Source organism: Ambystoma mexicanum, chromosome 8 (assembly GCF_040938575.1).
Source record: "Ambystoma mexicanum isolate Mex_15411 chromosome 8, UKY_AmexF1_1, whole genome shotgun sequence".
In the NCBI taxonomy this organism is placed as follows: Eukaryota; Metazoa; Chordata; class Amphibia; order Caudata; family Ambystomatidae; genus Ambystoma; species Ambystoma mexicanum.
The window spans coordinates 1,417,083,903-1,417,102,905 of record NC_090929.1 but is presented as its reverse complement, the minus strand read 5'-3'; positions in this window follow the sequence as shown (position 1 = coordinate 1,417,102,905).

Genomic DNA, 19,003 nt, shown 5'->3' with positions numbered 1-19,003 from the left:
CATTGATGTGACCAATGATGTAATTTGTGATGCAATCTGAAATGTCATAATCAGTGTATTATGGGGTGAATTATAATTGCATTGGTTACCATATCTGGGCAATTTATGTTTTTTTAAAAAAGTTTTTCATGCTGACTAAAACATTCCTACAATTGATTGTTTTTTCTGTGAGCGTGTATATTTTTTAACATAGGTAATTATACTACAATACAAATTTTGATTTCTTTATTTGTATACCTTAACTATACTGGCACAGTACCCTTAGTGCTCTCAGAGGATACACTGCAGCCATGCCCGAGGCACAATGATGCTACCTGCAATATCAGATAGCTACAGCCTGTAGACATGACCATGCCCTAGCCCTGTCAAGTGAACAGCCAGGAATTGATGTGGGTCATGCCCAGATACCACTGTATCCCACGGGAATTGTAGGTGGCTATTCCCTGGCACAGTGACCCTACCTGCAGCACATGAAGGGCCCCAAACTTGGCATTCGGGCAGTTCCCTGCACATTGTACCCCTGCCTACAGTGCACTCTACGCTGTGTCTGTGAATTGCTCATGAATCTAAAGAAACATAGGTTTAATTTTGGGACACATTGTTTAAGGTTTCTCAGTTATTTACTGAACATATTGTTTTAGTTGCCCAGTTTCGAATTGATTGTTGAAGCAAAGAGCTAATCTGTTCAGTGGCTTTTGCACTGCACTTCGGAAAAAATATCCTATGGGACTATGAAGAGAAAATATTTTTTTTGAGATGCACCCACTACACCAAACTTTTCACAAAAAAAGGGGTTGGTTTTATTATAGGAAATGTGAATACTCTATGGCTAATAGGTTTTGAGCCATAGGACGGATCAGCACATTTTACAAATGAGAGTTCGGGCCTGGGCTCCCCAGAACTGGAGAATTTTGTGTGAATCTGCGTTACGGTTTAAAAGGCATAATGGGTAAAATAAAGGTGGGCTTTTCACTTTTCCATTCATATTCCCTAGGGAAAATGTCCAATTGTTGCTCAAGTGCACATCCCAAACCGCTGAGCCGATTTGTGCCAAATAAGAAACAAGTCGGGCCCAAATCGCTCAAAGGACATCCTTTGTTGTTTTGGCGTAATTTCGTCCAGTAGTTTTTTTTTGTTTGGCATAGAGGGGGGTAACCCTCTTCTGAAAAAGTTAGTTATATCTCCCATGATGCATTGCTGGTACACATCTTTTTAATTCAGGAAATCCAATATTCCCTGATTTGAGAATCAATTTCTGGAATCGTTTTTGGAAACTGTCCTAAAATGATGTAAAAGGGTAAATCGGGCACCTTTCAGGCCAGGAAGAATGTGGACAGGGTAAGAAAGGATGAGTTGTGAAGATTCGTGGCTTCGGGATGGCATTGTTTTGTTTATTTTTTCTGAGTTTGAGAATAGGCAAAAAAATGTAAATACTTCTAAACTATAATATATTGTGATGTGGTAAGAGGCGAATTTGAAGTTAATTTAGGAAGCAATCTGTTTTTTTAATATAAAAATATTACAGGGATTGCTTCCTAAATGAACTTAAAATGTGTGGAAGGAGTCTATTAGGGGGCTATACGTGTTTTTGTGGTGGGGAATGTTTTAAAAAAGCTTATAATGACTTAATTAGTTTAATAGAAAAGGTGCAATGAAACACAGAGGAAGCAATGCTTGGATACTATATCCTTTGTTTTGATTGGACAAGCTTCTGATGTGAATTAACAGTGACAGTTCTGATTCACCGCTGATATCAGTCAAAAAGATTTCTGCATGATCATACCTCTCTCTTTTCTTCCTCAGAGCACCTAGTTAGTAATCCTACCTGTACTCCTACATCTTTCTTCCTCATCCCAGTTCTAAATAGTAATCTTATCAATATACCCCCACACCCGTCTTCCTCGTCACAGTGCCTCACTAACTCCACATCACTCTTTCTCATTACAGTACACCACTGCCACCACCTCACTCTTTCCCATCAGTCCCAAACTTCCACCACATCACTCTTCCTGTCACAGTATTCCACAACGACCTGTGGGATTTATTGACCCACTCTGCTATGCTATGCGGCATCACTCTGCCAGTTATGGTGAAAGAAACAGCAACAATGGCGGTAAAACCCTTGTGCACACCAAAAACCTACAGAAACCTACAAAAATCTACAAAAAACATGTGCTTCAGCACACAAAAAGAGTGATGCACAACCTTCCACCCATGGTACATGTGCGGTGGAATAGGGCACACCCTGCAGAAATGTGCCAGTGGACTCCATGACCAACAAACAGAGTGCAGAGAGAGAAGCAGCACTTTGAAAGTGAAACCCCAAAATGTGCTTACACATGACATTTGATTTGTTGCCAAAAATATAAAGTCTGAAAACTGACAGCATCTATGCCAAAATCTGGTTGCAGTACCTGAATGACAGCTGTCAGAGGGGTACTGAGGAAACTTTAAAATGACCTAAAACTAAAAAGTCTGCTGGATTAGCAAACATAAAAAGGATTGTTGCCAAAAAGGAATACCGATTTTAGTTGTGTTTTTCCCACAGATTTTAAGGCCAAGAAAGAAATGTATTCATGGGGGATGTAACAAATTTGGTTTTTGCTGGGTTTAAAAAGTCAATTAGCCTGGCTGAAGCAGCAAGAACTGGAAACGCAGGTTCTTCTCCCAGAAGGAGGGCCTTCCTCTCAGCAGAAACTCACTGGGAGGTGCTAATTGGTGGTTAGCCCAGGACTGAACAATGGACATCCTCCAACCCAGGATATTGAAGGTGTGAAAGCTCATAATACTGCTGCAGCACAGGAAACTCCTGGCTGACAGAAGAAAATTCCAAAGGAGGGGGCTACCATATGCTTCAAGGAGTGACAAATACTGACCATTTGGTGTTAACAGGATATGTAATGGACATTTTTACAAGGTGTATAACTTATTATCAGAAGGGGTGAGAAATCTGAAAATGGCAGATTAATTAACCTAATTTTTAGCACTATCTTCGAAAACTTAGTACAACCGTGTACCTTATTCTGAACAGGAATGGCATTAAATGTGGGTTTATGGGGACTGAATTTCTGCTAGAATGGTGAAATTTTATACACACATTCCCAGGGTAAATGTCCATAATTGTGGAAATTTACAGAAATATTGGAACATGTTCTCATTACAAAATGGACACAATTCTGCAGAAAGTTGAAACAAAGTATCAGAGCTGTGGAATTTTGATGAGCAAATACTCCATAAAATATGCAATCTGTGTATGGGATTTTTAAAGAGGTTGCATATGTGTAAATATGCATTTTGCCAAAATTAGACTTTGTGTTCCAGTGGCTAGAGGTGGATTCTCAGCATCATAAAATTATACCATATAGATGACACTCTGCTTCTCTCTCCTATTAAGGCAGAGAGTAGACTCTGACCCAATCACCTTTCACAGGTGCAAGCTTAGCTAAGCCAGCACACACACCCCCTTTGTGATGTCATTTTAGAGGATAAATAGAGACAGCTGAAAACACACAGGAACTCACTGATCCAGCCACTTTCCTGATTCCGGCGAAGCACTCTGATCCACCATCCTACATCCAGCTTTAATATTCTTCCAGATCCAGATACCAAGACTCTTGCCAGCAATAGATACTACTGATTTCATCAAGGCTCAAATCTTCAAATGTATTCTCTCTACCCAGTAAAGCACTGGGTGGTGTGAGAAGGCCTTTTGAACCAGTGTCCTGAAATTCTCTGGCTTGCCACCACTAGGCTTGCCTGAGGAACTAGCCATCCAGCTGATTCAAATACCCACAGACTAGGAGGGCAGATCCTGTGCAAATCCGGTGACCGGCATCACTGATCCAGTACCGTGCCTGTTGTGCTGTCTTTCCTATACCAGACCCGATACTATGACCAGAGCTGACGGTCCATTTAAAAAAACATATCCTGTCAGTATTAATAGGAAGAACCAGTATTGTTAGGAGTATCTTTGCATTGTCTTATCCCTATCTCAAACCCATCCTATCTTTCCTTCGGAACCAGTATTGTTAGAACCATCTTTGCGCTGACCCTTTTCTCATCTGAAGAAGTCGAGTTTCGCTAGCAGGCGGGTCACCCTGATCAAGTGATTGTAAGATCCCTATGTGGTATTCGCTTTTTCATAGTCATCCTCTAGTGTAAGCAAACCCATTTGTAATTTTCAAGAGAGCATTTCTGTTTTCCATTCTCGCGCCTATCTCGAAGAAAAATGACCTTTACTAAAACCTCTATAACTCCCTCAGTTCTTGTGATAGAAACAGAATTTCAACTCCTACCTGTCCCTAACATCCATAGCTATCCATTCAAAACAGTGCGATTCTCCCGTTATCATGAATATCACGCACGGAAAAGTTTGCCGCGATTTTAAAAATCTGAAAGGTTTACACGTGTGAAATATCTCTAAACTGCTACCAACTTGGATTTTAAGATTTCAAATGTTTTCTTTGGACAAAATCATTGCTTGTGATTGTGTGCAACTGTTCAAAGTGGCTCCCATATGAATTTATAACAAATTAAGTATTTTTGACCACATTTGTAGCCTGATTCATGGAATTATTTGCGTGAAAAACACAGATATGCGCCCCTTTCTGCACGAAAATCTCCATATTTCAAACAGGGATTTTCAGGCAGAAAGGCGCACAAATCTGCATTTTTCACGCAAATAATTCCATGAATCAGGCAGAAAGGCGCACAAATCTGCATTTTTCACGCAAATAATTCCATGAATCAGGCTGTTGGTGTTTTTGCCCAGTAATTTCTAAAGACACTTTAAAGGCATCCTGACAGCTAAAAAGTCAATGCCGTTTTTCTCTTGTGTTTGCTGGGGGAAAGTGGGACTGATATTCTGTTTGATTTGTGCTATTCCTGAATACTTGCTCTCTCCTCCCATCTCTTTACATTGCCTATTGGGGGGTTGAGGGGTGTTGCAGGGGGAACCTCTAACCATAGTGCTATCTGATCTGAACCAACACAAAGTATTATTTTCTGTGCTGCATTTGTTTTGCTCTTACTTATTCCTAGTGTATTAAAGATATTATTAAGTGTTCTGTCACCCTATTGATTGTTGTTTATCTATTAAAACAACTGTGATAACATTTTTAAATACATAAATAAATATTGACCTTTGCAAACTAGCCTGATTCCTGGTTCGGTGTGACAGGGGGGGGGTCTCAGGAGAAGGGTGTGATATGAGTGGTATATCATTCAGAATATTGAATTTATAGACAAAAATAAATAAGGATTTCAGTTGTGCACTACATGCTGGACTTTGACTTGGGTGTGTGCTGGATGGAAATCACTTACAGCTTGGCGGCTCATCATGAGATCCTGAATTAGACATACCACTCATGACAGTCTAACAAAGCGTGCTAGCTGACGGGGTACATACACCTTGTTGGGTTACCATACTGTGCTACACTGTAAAAACACCCCTTGAAAGAAATACTCAAAGGAGTTGGGCCTGTTTGCAAAAGTAAAGTAACCTGGAAATAAGCCAGGAGGAGATTAATATTTACGGAATGGCGACCCCAGTGGAAATCAATATTGCAAGAGAACACCTAGTGCAACACCTAGAGAACACCTAGTGCACAAATTGTTTGTCAGGGGTGAATGGCTAGAACAGGACGAACAGGAATGGCTATGGCTACAGGAAATAAAACAAAAAGTCACTGAAACCAACTTTAATGTCTGGCCATTACATCAAGCACTCAGTTAGCTGTACATGACCCCTAAAATAAAAGAGGAGCAATGCAAAATTGCCAAAATAGTGGCCTACCTGTACCTCCACGCAGACCATGTAGACTTCACAAAGAGGCAAGGGGAAGCAATGCAGAAAGTCCAGAGCAATCTGGACTCTGCTTAGCAAAGGCTCCAAGGTTGCCAAGAATCTGAAACAGGGGCTAGGCAGTATGCCACCAAACTGCAAGAAGAACTGACGCTCTTACTGCAAAAGAATGCAGAGCAAGATGCCCAGGTACTGACACTGCAAAAAGAGTGTCAAAAAGGTTGGATTCTCTACAACAGAGCCAACAAAAGCTGGAGCAGCAATTAAATTATAATAGAGCTTGTGCACGGCAGATAATTGCCCTAGGAAGTCAGATTGATGAACGAAAGGAGGAAAATAATAAATTAATAGTGAAGGATCTCCACGCACAAACAGATTTTGATGAGGAGCGCCAGAAATTATATGCCATTAGAAAATAAAGGGATGACCTGGCTGAGCAGAGGGGAACTCTATGTCAAGAGAGGGACGCCTTAGGCCAGTAAGTGAGCCAGTTAAAACCCAGGTTAGAAGAAAGAAAGTTGGCCCTCCAGGAGCTTAGTGGAGTCAAAAACAATTATGAAAAGCTGTTAGAGCACACCAGGTGGGTGGAGGAGGCTCTGGCAAAGAATATTCAGACCAGTAAGGACCAAACTCACGAGGTGAGTCTCCTGCAGCAAAAATTGGCACAATACTCCCAATTCAGGCAGGAAGCACAGAGAGACAATGAGGCTTTCTGTGAAAAGAATGACAGGCTCCATAGACAGATAGTCATGCAAGAACAACTCATAGAGACCAGTAAGGCCTTAATAGAGGAGCAAAAAGGTCAGATATTGGCATGTCATCAGGAAATAAGGGCTGAAAAAGATGAGGTAAGATGGGAGAGGGAAACCCCTGAGCATAACCTCAGGAACCCTGCTATCAGGGACTTTAATACCTTCAATTCCATGGACTCTGCCACCCCCATGTCCACAGGCCCATATTAACCAATGGTCACGGGGATGGTAGACTTCAACACAATGGGAAATATGGGACTGATAGATCAACGCCTCCCAGAAATGGATCTATGTACAGGTTCCGGAATATTAGGGCCAGCCTCTCTGATCGAGGAGACTCCAGTGAGGGGAGAATCAGAGAACTGGATCCTCAGAAATATCACCTACCTAGAGATCAGTCAGTAACATTTGGTGGAGAATTCCATGAAAATAGGCCCACTAAGAGCATCTTAAAACCCTGTTCCCAGCTAGGACAGTGGGGGGGGGGGGTAACTCAGCTAATCATGGGAGCAAAGGAGAGTCAGAAGACTCTTCTGAGCACCACAGGTCACAAGAGACTAGGCCCCCACATTCTGCCAGTCATTCCCAAGCTCGCAGAATCAGGGAGAGCCTAGAGGAACAGACGGCCACCTCAGGTAGCAGTGCCTCTGAGTCAGAGGATGAGTGGACCAGATTGACCAAAACTAAAAAGGCCAACAAAGTTAAGAGAACTTTACTGAAAGATCCCCTGAAGCAAATCAAGGCTATTAGGAGCATCATCACGCCCTACCATAAAAATGCCAAATATTCAGTTTGGGAGCACCTCCAATTGTATGAGCAAATGATGGAGACTTTCCACCTGAAGGACAGCTAAAGCTGTATTCAGTATGTCAAGTGGACATTTTCACCTGAGTACTCCAGCTTAATTGCGGGGCTGGAGGATCAGAACCACTTAAGATGGTCCACATATAGGGCAGCCATCTTAAAGCATTTTCCAAACAATAGAAACCCACAAGAGGCCCGCAAGGCATCCTACAACCTGCAATGTGGGGATGAACAGGCCCCACAAGAATTTGTCCAAGAACTGAAACGTGCCTTTGCACAGACCACCAGGAGGGTGCGCACAGACAGCAGGGAGTTCATCAATACCTTCTTTCATGCACTCCCTAAATACATTATGACCCAGCTGGTGAGGGACTTGCATGAGAAAAGATCACTTAACTGGGTCATTGAACAAGCAACTCGCATTTACAAAGTGCAGAAGCCAGTAGAAAAAAAAATGACAATAAAAGCCCAAAACCAACCAACACCTCTGCTGCTGCTAAGGTCGCAGAGGTGAAGGTTGTCCCCATTTTAGATCTGGAGATGGGGGGGCCTAAAAACATCCCTGCACAGAATACTACCAACCCAAGACCGGAAGGCCCTCGGGTCAATCCCAAACAGGGAGTCAGGGAGGTTACCCCACGAATGGGACCCTTAACTCCCCTGACTACATCAGCCCCCGTTACAAGGGCAACAGACCCATCCTGGGCTATGTGTGGACTCCTCCAGCCCAAGGGGGGATCCAACCAGGCAGTTGCCAACCCAGGAAACTTCCCTCCTCACTTTCCCCAGGAGGGCAGTAATCCCCCAAATGCTGGGTTGAATTTCTTTCCCCGGTACTCGCCTAACCTCAACCCCCAAAACAACCCTTCTTTCTTTCCCCACATTCCTGAGCCCAGACAGCCCAATCCAGGAGAGAGAAGGCCAAGGGTGGAGAGGTACCAAAACTATCCCAACCTAGGGTATAATGGGAGAAGGGACAGTTACCCTTCCGGTGATCAACCAAGAGTAGACCAGAGGACCCCATACCAGCCAGAGCGGGTGTCCCAACTAGAGCGCCAGGTCCAGAACATGGCACAGGATCTGGGTCCCATGCTGAGGGCTCAATTGAACCCTCAGGTGAGCATGGCAACTCAGAACTTCTCAAATCAAGGGTCTGGTGCTCCAGAGCAATGACGGGGGAAGAACCCCAACAATCCACCGGTTCCGAGGGAGGAGGCACAAGGGGAAGGGGGTTGTAAAGCCTTAGAGGAAGCTTCCTTCCCCAATTGTGAAAGGCCCAGGCACCGGAACCAGAATCTCCTGCCCCGAAAATCTGCAACACAAGAAACAGAGGGTAGGAAGGAGAAATAAAGTGCCTAAAAAGGCCCATTTTGTGGACGAGGTACAAATCTTCCAATTTGAAGGAGAGGGGTCCTCAGAGGATTCTGGGGAAATGATATTCTCCTTCAGGGATGGGGGAACTCCTCCCAAAGAAAAATGGGTCCCAAGAGATCCTGATCAAGACTGGGTAGATGTGGGGATGAGTTAAAACCGCCCATCATCAAACCCCAGAATGACCATCAAGAAAATCCCCTTGTTCAAACCAATTCTGGTGACTGCCTCCAAAAGGGGAGGGGGGGTGCAGCCCGGAATCAGAACTAGGGAAGCCCAAAACTTCCCCCATATCCAATTGCCACCTTTTTCTTACAGGTTCCCAAGATCCGAAACATAAATATCCTGCCCAAATTACCCCCCTGTCAGAATCCAAAGCAAAGAAATTAACCCACCAATTGGCCAAAAATGTGCATTATCTTGGCCCCCTTGAGGAAAAGGAGGGAAGCTTTTATGCCCCGGTCCAAATAGAGGGACAATGTACAATTTTGGCACTGGTGGACACTGGATCCCAAGCCACTCTTCTGTCAAAAAGGGCCTTTGATCAGCTGAATTCGGAAAGGCCGGGGAAATACCAAATCCCTCTCACCCCTCTTCCTGGACAACTTCAGAACTTCGATGGGAATGAAATTCCTGTTGAGGGGACTGCAGATTTAGACATTAAAATTGGGCAGCACAAGGTGAAGCACCCGGTCATAGTTGTGACTTCAGAGGGCACACCATGTTTACTAGCGAATGACATCCTGCGTATATTGTCTCCCCTCATAGATTGTGTAAACAAGGTCCTCTGGACCCAGACTAACCGACCAATAAAATTAAAACATAGTGTCAAACATGTTAGTTTAAATGGCACATGCCACATGGTTGAACAAAAACCTGACCCAATTGAATTCCATTTCCAGAATAACCGAATCCCAGACGTGACAGTAATTGCAGTAGGACAACAAACTAGTGATGGGGAGTCCTCTCTATTTCTGAAAATCAACCTTCCTTCCAGTCTAAGTTGGCATTCCACACTATAAGGGAACACTCTGAAATTCTACACAAATTCACAACCAGAAAATCCCACTCCTATAGTCCAAAATGATGAGAAATCAGCTCAAAGCTTGGCTGATATTCAGAAAATTGGAGAGCAGTTGTTTATCCCTATTCAGTTAAATGAAGTGAAGGACTTTGTTCTCACCCGAGTATGTGTGAACAACGGTAAAAGATTCATCAGCAAGGCCATGTTCCGCAAACTCCCAAAAGATTCAGCCATTCCCACATTTAAATTGGGAGACAAATGGGAAATGGACCTGGAAACACCCAATTCCAAACATCTCCTGCCTAGCAGGTGTATGCTCAAAATTTCATAGGCAACAAGAGCATAATCCATAATTGTTGGGTTGTGCGAGATGTCCACGCTGCATTTTATTTAGGCAGTGGCATTCCCAATCGCTTTGCCATCAGTTTGGACCTAATAAACTTCAAAGCCTAGTTCCGATTAGTGGATAATCCCATGGACTTTGATGGCCCAGAGAAAGCATTTCGGTCAGCTCAACTGCTGCCATATTCAGTTGAAATTCAGATCGGAGAGGAAGTCACCATCCCAGCATGGACCCGACAATTCTCACTGGAAGTAAAGATTAAAAGAGGACAGAAACTGAAAAATCCTGACACCTATGATCATCTCAATGCTCATATCCAACAGAAAGGGTTGGGGGTAAACCCAACACCACTAGTCAACATAGAACAGGACACTATTCCAATAGAGGTGGATAACAGCAACCTAAAGACTATCACTATGGGTGCAGGCACCATTATTGGAATGGCGGTTGATGACCAACATTTTTCCATAGATTTAGGTAACAAACTGTGAGGACCAATCCGCAAGGACAGTTTTGACAGTGATAGCGACAATGACACAAGACCAGAGAGGATCTTCACCCGGCATGGGGGGAATTTCCTGGTTTACTCCTGCTGCCCTTATGGTAATGAAGATGTGACCCGTGACTTCAGGAGGGATGAGGTGATCTTTCAAGTCCACCAGGACTGCCTTCCCCAGCTGAAGCCATCAGTTCATATCAGAACTTTGACCAGGGACTTCTCCAGCCAGCTGGAGGAGGCCGCTGAGATAGCCAAACCAGAAGTCTTTCCGGGCTTCAGGTAGATGGTTGAAGAGAGAGTCAACCTAGCTGATGCCTGTGAGACTCTGGAGCAAAAGCAAAAGATTGAAACAAGTTTTCTTAGATTTTCAAGATCTCTTTGCGGTGGACTCATATGACTGTGGTCGCACCGACATCCACACAACAACAATTCCCACGGACCCTGGCATGACTCCAGTGTTTGTGAAGCAATATCGCTTGCCTCTCGCATCAATGGAGTCCCTTACTGAAATAATTAAGAACCTTGAGTCCCGTGGGATAATTCGTCCATCCACAGCACCTTCAATAATCCGGTACTGGGGATTTTGAAACCAAATGGCCAGTGGAGACTCTGTGATGACTTAAGGGAGCACAACAAACGGGTCCATACTTCCCGATGGCCTCTTCCCTACATTGACCAAGGGCTGGCCCAGACCCGGGGTCAAAGGTATATACTGCCATTGACCTGACCGATGGGTACTGGACTGTACCTGTCAGTAGGGAGGACCAATATAAGCTGGCCTTTACCTTCGGGGGGCAGCAGTACACTTGGACCCAGACTCCCTTCGGATACATCAACTCCGGCAATAAATGTAACATCTTTCTGCATAAGGCCATGCCCGACTTGGGTGAAAGGGGTAACCTGGCCTATGTTGATGATGTTCTAATCAAAAGCTCAACTGTGGAGGAACACATAGCGGAGATCCGTTATGTTCTGACACAGTTGAGGGCTGCTGGAGCAAAACTCTCTTTCCAAAAGGCACAGTGGTGCAGGTCCCGTGTCAATTTCTTGGGGCATGAGATAACTCCTGAGGGTCTCTGTCCCCAGGAAAAGAAAGTAGAAGCAGAAAATAGAAGAACCCACAACTGTGCTGGAACTAAGGAGCCTCCTTGGACTGACTAATTACAGCAGAAAGTTCATTGAGGATTACGCAGAGATCACAAGACCCCTGATCCATCTTTTGAATGGTGGGGTCAAGTGGGAGTGGGGTCCAGAACAAGCCGACGCAGTACGACAACTCAAAAGAAGTCTCTTACAAGCGCCTTGCCTAGCTTACCATGTCAAAAACAAGGAGTTCTTCTTGGAGACAGGGTTCTCAAATACATGCTTGACTGCAGTATTATATCAAAAGCATGACAATGTCAATAAAGTAATCTCCTATGCGAGTAAGACTTTATCCTCTGTGGAGGAAAAATTAAACGATTGTGAGAAGACACTCCTGGCAACGGTGTGGGCATTGAAGAATTACCGCACATTTATCCAGGAGGAACACATCATAGTGGAGGCTCCACACCAACCTTTGCAATATCTTCAAAGTGACAGAATCTGGGCCAGAAATGTGAGTAATTCCTGAATTACTTCCTGGATTCTGTCAATGCAAGGCTTTCCTATGGAGGTCAGACATGGCCAAAACAAGAAGAGCCCCTCGTGCAAGGTCTGGCTGACTTGCATGATTGTGTCAGAGAAAACTGTCTCGAGGACGAAAGTCTTAAAATCAAGGACAACATGGAGGCATACCTTAATTCCCCACACAAGGTCTATGAAGAAGACAAGTGTGAGGGAATGCCCACGGTCTATGTGGATGGGTGCTCCTACCATGTTGACAACAACGGTGAAATGGAACTTGTGGCCGGCATGGGGAATGCATGGGTGAATGATGCCCCAGAACCCTCGGCTGGGTACAAAATCGGTCCCCGAAGTAGTCAAGTGGCTGAGCTGTTTGCTGTGCATCAAGCCATCCTCACTGCTGTCCAACACTAACTTCACAAACTGGTCATAAACACTGATTCAGATTATGTACGGAATGGGTTCGTGGAGCACCTGGTTAACTGGAAAACCAGAGGCATGCTATGTGCTAATAATAAACCTTTAAAACACGGGAAATTAATACAAAATATTGAAGATCTGGTCACCTCAAATGTGATGACCATCTACTGGGAAAAGATCAAGGGTCATTCTAAAGTAGAGGGACCAGACAAAACTGGAAATGACCTAGCTGATCAGCTGGCCAAAACTGGAGCTATCCAAGAGAATCTACTTGAGATCGAGTCCCTGTTGGGGGAAATCCAGGTCACTGCTATCACTAGGTCTCTGACAAATGCTCACAATGAACTCTCAACTGCACAATGGAGTTAGGAGACCCCAGATGCTGATTTGATTACGGCTCAAAAAGGGATCCAATAATTGGAAAGTTTTATCAACACATTGAGGACCTTGAGAACTTTCCCCTGATGGACACTGATGACATTGGGAAAGAGGACCTCAGAGTGTTGATGAAATGTCCAAAAATATTCCGAATCCAAGATGGTATTTTGGTGAGGAGATCCATAGCTGGCAATGACCAGTGGGTGGTCCCCACCTCATTCTGAAGCCTAATGCTAAGTCAAGCCCATGATGCGGCCACAGCCGCTCATCGGGGGTTTCATACAACATTAGAAATCTTGCGAGAGGTTGCATACTGGCCACACATGGGGCAGAACCTCGACCAATACTTGAAGGGGTGTCTTGTAAGTGCACAATTTCAGCCAACATCACTCACACACCGTGCTCCCCTCCAAAAGAGGGGAATGATACTCTCTTGGTCAGATTTGCAAGTTGATTTTATCGGGCCCGTGATTCGCTCCTCTAGGGGGAACAAGTACATGTTGACCGTAACATGCTTGTTGACTAAATGGGTGGAATGTCTCCCGGCCCCAAATTGCAAGGCCGAAACAGCAGCTGCCCTGATAATCAATCACATCTTCTCACATTTTGGACTACCCCAAAGGATTGAGTCAGACCGAGGTAGCCACTTCACTAGCGAAGTGATGACAAATATGTGGGAGACACTTGGGATCAAAAGGAAACTACACATTGCCCATTGCCGGTCCTCTAGTGGTGGAGTTGAGAGGTACAATACAACTATTGTGAGCATATTAAAACAATTTGTGGCAGATTCTGGGCCAAGTTGGGACATTTGATTACCCCTTGACCTGATGGCCATCAGATCTACCACTTCTTCTGCAACAAAAATGTCTCCATTTGAGCTGATGACTGGACGAAGGATGGTGCTACCCCAGCATCTGCTCTACAGAACCCAAGAGCAGACCTTGATAAATGCCTCCACAACTCATGAGTATGTTGAGAATCTGAGAAAACACCTTCAACATGTTTTTGCCTATTTTCAGCGGAATCTAGAAAGATCTGCAGACAGTATGAAGACCCACTATGATCTCAAGACAACTAAAAAGGAATACCAGTAGGAGACCGGGTCTACTTGTACAATTTCCAAAGGAACCAAGCCAAAGAGCGCAAATTCCTCTCAACTTGGCGGGGCCCTTTTGAAATTGTGGACAGAATCTCACCAGTCGCCTACAGAATCCGCATCCCCAAGGGCAGTTTGGTAGAAGGGGAAGACAAGTGGGTCCACATAAGCCAGCTGCAGAGTTGCCATCCCATGCATACTTTGCGGAAAATAGAGGAAGCAACCGGAAACCCAGAGGGGGAAAGTCCAGAAACATAGACCAATAACTAAATGTTCACTGTGTAGGTGCAAGAAGAGTGTTAAGACTAGTAGTAAACATAGATGGGGAATATTGCTGATTATAACCAATGCAAGTGTCTTTCCCACTGCTGACATCCCCCTATGACGTGTGGACACAGTAGTGGGAACATATCCATAACCATCCTCTGTTCTATCTTCTAGCATCTGGACTAAGAATCATCCAAAGGACTACCAAGGAGGACCACTCGGGGACCAGAAGGAAAGACCCAAGGAGCCCGGACTGCAGCTCCATACTCCCAACCAGAACCAGCAATACTCCTGACCAGAACAGGCGAGGAGAGTGGGTTGCCTCCAGCACTGATGGGAGAAGCAGCTGAATTTCTCCACATGGACAAAAGAAAAGAACATCCCAATCTCCTGATTTGCCCTTGACGGGCGGTCAAAATGAAGTCAGAGGGCGGGTTCTGTGGGATGTATTGACCCACTCCGCTATGCTATGCGGCATCACCCTGCCAGTTATGGTGAAAGAAACAGCAACAATGGTGGTAAAACCCTTGTGGGTGCCAAAAACCTACAAAAACCTACAAAAACCATGTGCTTCAGCACACAAAAAGAGGGATGCACAACCTGCCACCCATGGTACATGTGTGGTGGAATAGGGCACACCCTTCAGAAATGTGCCAGTGGACTCCATGACCAACAAACAGAGTGCAGAGAGAGAAGCAGCACTTTGTAAGTGAAACCCCAAACTGTGCTTACACGTGACATTTGATTTGTTGCTTAAAACTCCAAAATGCCGATACACAACAATTCTCCACATTCAAAATCTTGCCTGGTGCTAAAATTTATGTATCAAATGAAGCATTGTGAAACATACAAAGTCTGAAAACTGACAGCATCTATGCCAAAATCTGGGTGCAGTACCTGGGGCTACCTGAATGATCTAAAACTAAAAAGTCTGCTGGATTAGCAAACATAAAAAGGATTGTTGCCAAAAAGGAATACAGATTTTAGTTGTGTTTTCCCACAGATTTTAAGACCAAGAAAGAAATGTATTTATGGTTGATGTAACAAATTTGGTTTTTGCTGGGTTTAAAAAGTTAATTAGCCTGGCTAAAGCTGCAAGAACTGGAAAAGAAAATTTTTCTCCCAGAAGGAGGGCCTTCCTCTCAGCAGAAACTCACTGGGAGGTGCTAATTGCTGGTTAGCCCAGGACTGAACAATGGACATCCTCCAACCCAGGATATTGAAGGTGTGAAAGGTCGTAAAACTGCTGCAGCACAGGAAACTCCTGGCTGACAGAAGAAAATTCCAAAGAAGGGGGCTACCACATGCTTCAAGGAGTGACAAATACTGACCATTCGGTGTTAATAGGATATGTAATTGACATTTTTAGAAGGTGTATAACTTATTATCAGAAGGGGTGAAAAATCTGAAAATGGCAGATTAATTAAGCTATTAGCACTATCTTTGAAAACTTAGTACAACCGTGTAGCTTATTCTGAACAGGAATGACATTAAATGTGGGTTTATGGGGACTGCATTTCTGCTAGAATGGTGAAATTTTATACACACATTCCCAGGGTAAACGTGCATATTTGTGGAAATTTACAGAAATATTCGAACATGTTCTCATTACAAAATGGACATAATTCTGCAGAAAGTCGAAACAAAGTCTGAGAGCTGTGAGTTGTGATGAGCAGATACTCCATAAAATATGCAATCTGTGTAGGTGATTTTTATAGAGGTTGCACGTGTGTAAATATTTATTTTGCCAAAATTAGACTTTAGGCCTCATTACAAGTTTGGAGGCAGCCATGGCGCTATTAGCACCATGGCTGCCTCCAAACCGGGCTCCATTACCTGCAAGAGGGAATTACCGGGTCATTCGGACATAGGAGGACCCGGTAATTCCTCCTTGCAGGAACCATTCCCCATTCTCATTTGAGCCCCCATATGGCTCAATGGGAATGGGGAGGGAGGTAATAACGGGCATATTACAAGTAGCCCGTTATTACCTCCCTCTTCCCCTCACAGGACCCAGAAAGACATCTGGTTTTAGCAGACGTCTGATCCAGGTCCCGCAAAGGGAACCTCGTAATCGGTGCTCCCGTAAGGAAGGGGGCCGGTCCCTTACCAGCCCCCTTCATTACGGGAGCGCCAGGTTTATAATGAGTCCCTTTGTGTTCCAGTGGCTAGGGGTGGATTCTCAGCATCATAATGAGGCCCTTTGTGTTCCAGTGGCTAGGAGTGGATTCTCAGCATCATAAAATTATACCATTAAGATGACAGTGCTTCTCTCCTCCTATCAAGGCAGAGAGTAGACTCTGACCCAATCAACTTTCACATGGGCAAGCTTAGCTAAACCGACCCACACACCCCCTTTGTGATGTCATTTTAGAGGATAAATAGAGACAGCTGACAACAAATAGGAACTCACTGATCCAGCCACTTTCCTGATTCCGCCGCAGCACTCTGATCCAGCATCCTACATCCAGCTTTAATATTCTTCCATATCCAGATGCCAAGACTCTTGCCAGCAATATATACTACTGATTTCAGCAAGGCCCAAATCCTCAAATGTATTCTCTCTACCCAGTAAAGCGCTGGGTGGTGTGAGAAGGCCTTTTGAACCAGTATCCTGAAATTCTCTGGCTTGCCACCACTAGGCTTGCCTGAGGAACTCGCCATCCAGCTGATTCAAATACCCAGAGACTAGGAGGGCAGATCCTGTGCAAATCTGGTGACCGGCATCGCTGATCCAGTACTGTGCCTGATGTGCTGTCTTTCCTAGACCAGACCCGATCCTATGACCAGAGCTGACGGTCCATTTAAAAAACGTATCCTGTGAGTATTAATAGGAAGAACTGTGGCCCATAGTATATTTGCATTGTCTTATCCCTATTTCAAGCCCATCCTATCTTTCTTTCAGAACCAGTATTGTTAGGAGTATCTTTGCATTGTCTTATCCCTATCTCAAACCCATCCTATCTTTCCTTCGGAACCAGTATTGTTAGGACCATCTTTGCGCTGACCCTTTTTTCATCTGAAGAAGTCGAGTTTCCCTAGCAGGCAGGTCACCCTGATCAAGTGATTGTAAGATCCCTGTGTGGTATTTGCTTTTTCATAGTCATCCTCTAGTGTTCAAAACCCATTTGTCATTTTCAAAAGTGCATTTCTGTTTTCCATTCTCGCGCCTTTCTCGAAAAAAACGACCTTTACTAAAACCTGTATAACTCCCTCAGTTTTAGTCATAGAAACAAAATTTGAACTCCTACTTGTCCCTAACATCCAGAGTTATCCATTGGAAACAGTGCGGTTCTCCCGTTATCGCGAATATCGCACACAGAAAAGTTTGCCGCGATTTTAAAAATCTGAAAGGTTTACACGTGTGAAATAGCTCTAAACTGCTTCCAACTTGGATTTTAAGATTTCAAATGTTTTCTTTGGACTAAATCATTGCTTGTGATTGTGTGCAATTGTTCAAAGTGGCTCCCATAAGAATTTATAACAAATTAAGTATTTTCGACGACATTTGGTATTTTTGCCCATTCATTTCTAAAGACACTTTAAATCCATCCTGGCAGCTGAAAAGTCAATGCCGTTTTTCTCTTGTGTTTGCTGGGGGAAAGTGGGACTGATATTATGTTTGATTTGTGCTATTCCTGAATACTTACTCTCTCCTCCCATCTCTTTACATTGCCTATTGGGGGGTTTAGGGGGTGTTGCCAGGGGAACCTCTAACCATAGTGCTATCTGATCTGAACCGACACAAAAGTATTATTTTCTGTGCTGCATTTGTTTTGCTCTTACTTATTCCTACTGTATTAAAAATATTATTCAGTGTTCTGTCACCCCATTGGTGATTGTTGTTTATCTATCAAAACAACTGTGGTAACATTTTTAAATACATAAATAAATATTTACCTTTACAAACTAGCATGATTCGTGGTTCAGTGTGACCGGGGCGGGGGGTCTCAGGAAAAGGGTCTGATATGAGTGGTATATCGTTCAGAATATTGAATTTATAGACAAAAATAAATGAGGATTTCAGTTGTGCACTACAAGTTGGGATTCGTTTTGGGTGTGTGCCGGATTGAAATAACTTACAGACCAACTCACTCTTCCTCGTCACAGTCCTTCATCACTCATTGTCAAACATCTTCTTCACAGTCTCCTGCTAACTCCACCTTATGCTTCCTAGTCACAGCCCCAAACTACCCCACTTCACTTTTCTTCATCACAGTCCCCCAATAACTCCACATCACTTTGCTTCATCACAGCCCCCAACCAATTTTACCACACTCTTCCTCATCACAGTCCCTAGCTACCCCACCCACTTTTCCTCATTACAGTCCTCCACTAACTCCACTGCACTCTTCTTCATCACAGTCCCCAACTACCCCGCCTCACTCTTCCTCATCACAGCCCACATTAAATCCACCTCAATGTTCCTGATCGCAGTCCCCCAATAACTCCACCTCACTCTTCTTCATCACAGTACCCCACTAACTCACCCTCACTCTTCTTTGTCACTCTGCCAACTACCCCACCTCCCTCTTCCTCACCACAGCCCCCCATTAACTCCACCTCACTCTTCCTTGTCACAGTACCCAACTACCCCACCTCACTCATCCTCGTCACAGTCCCCCGCTAACTCCAACT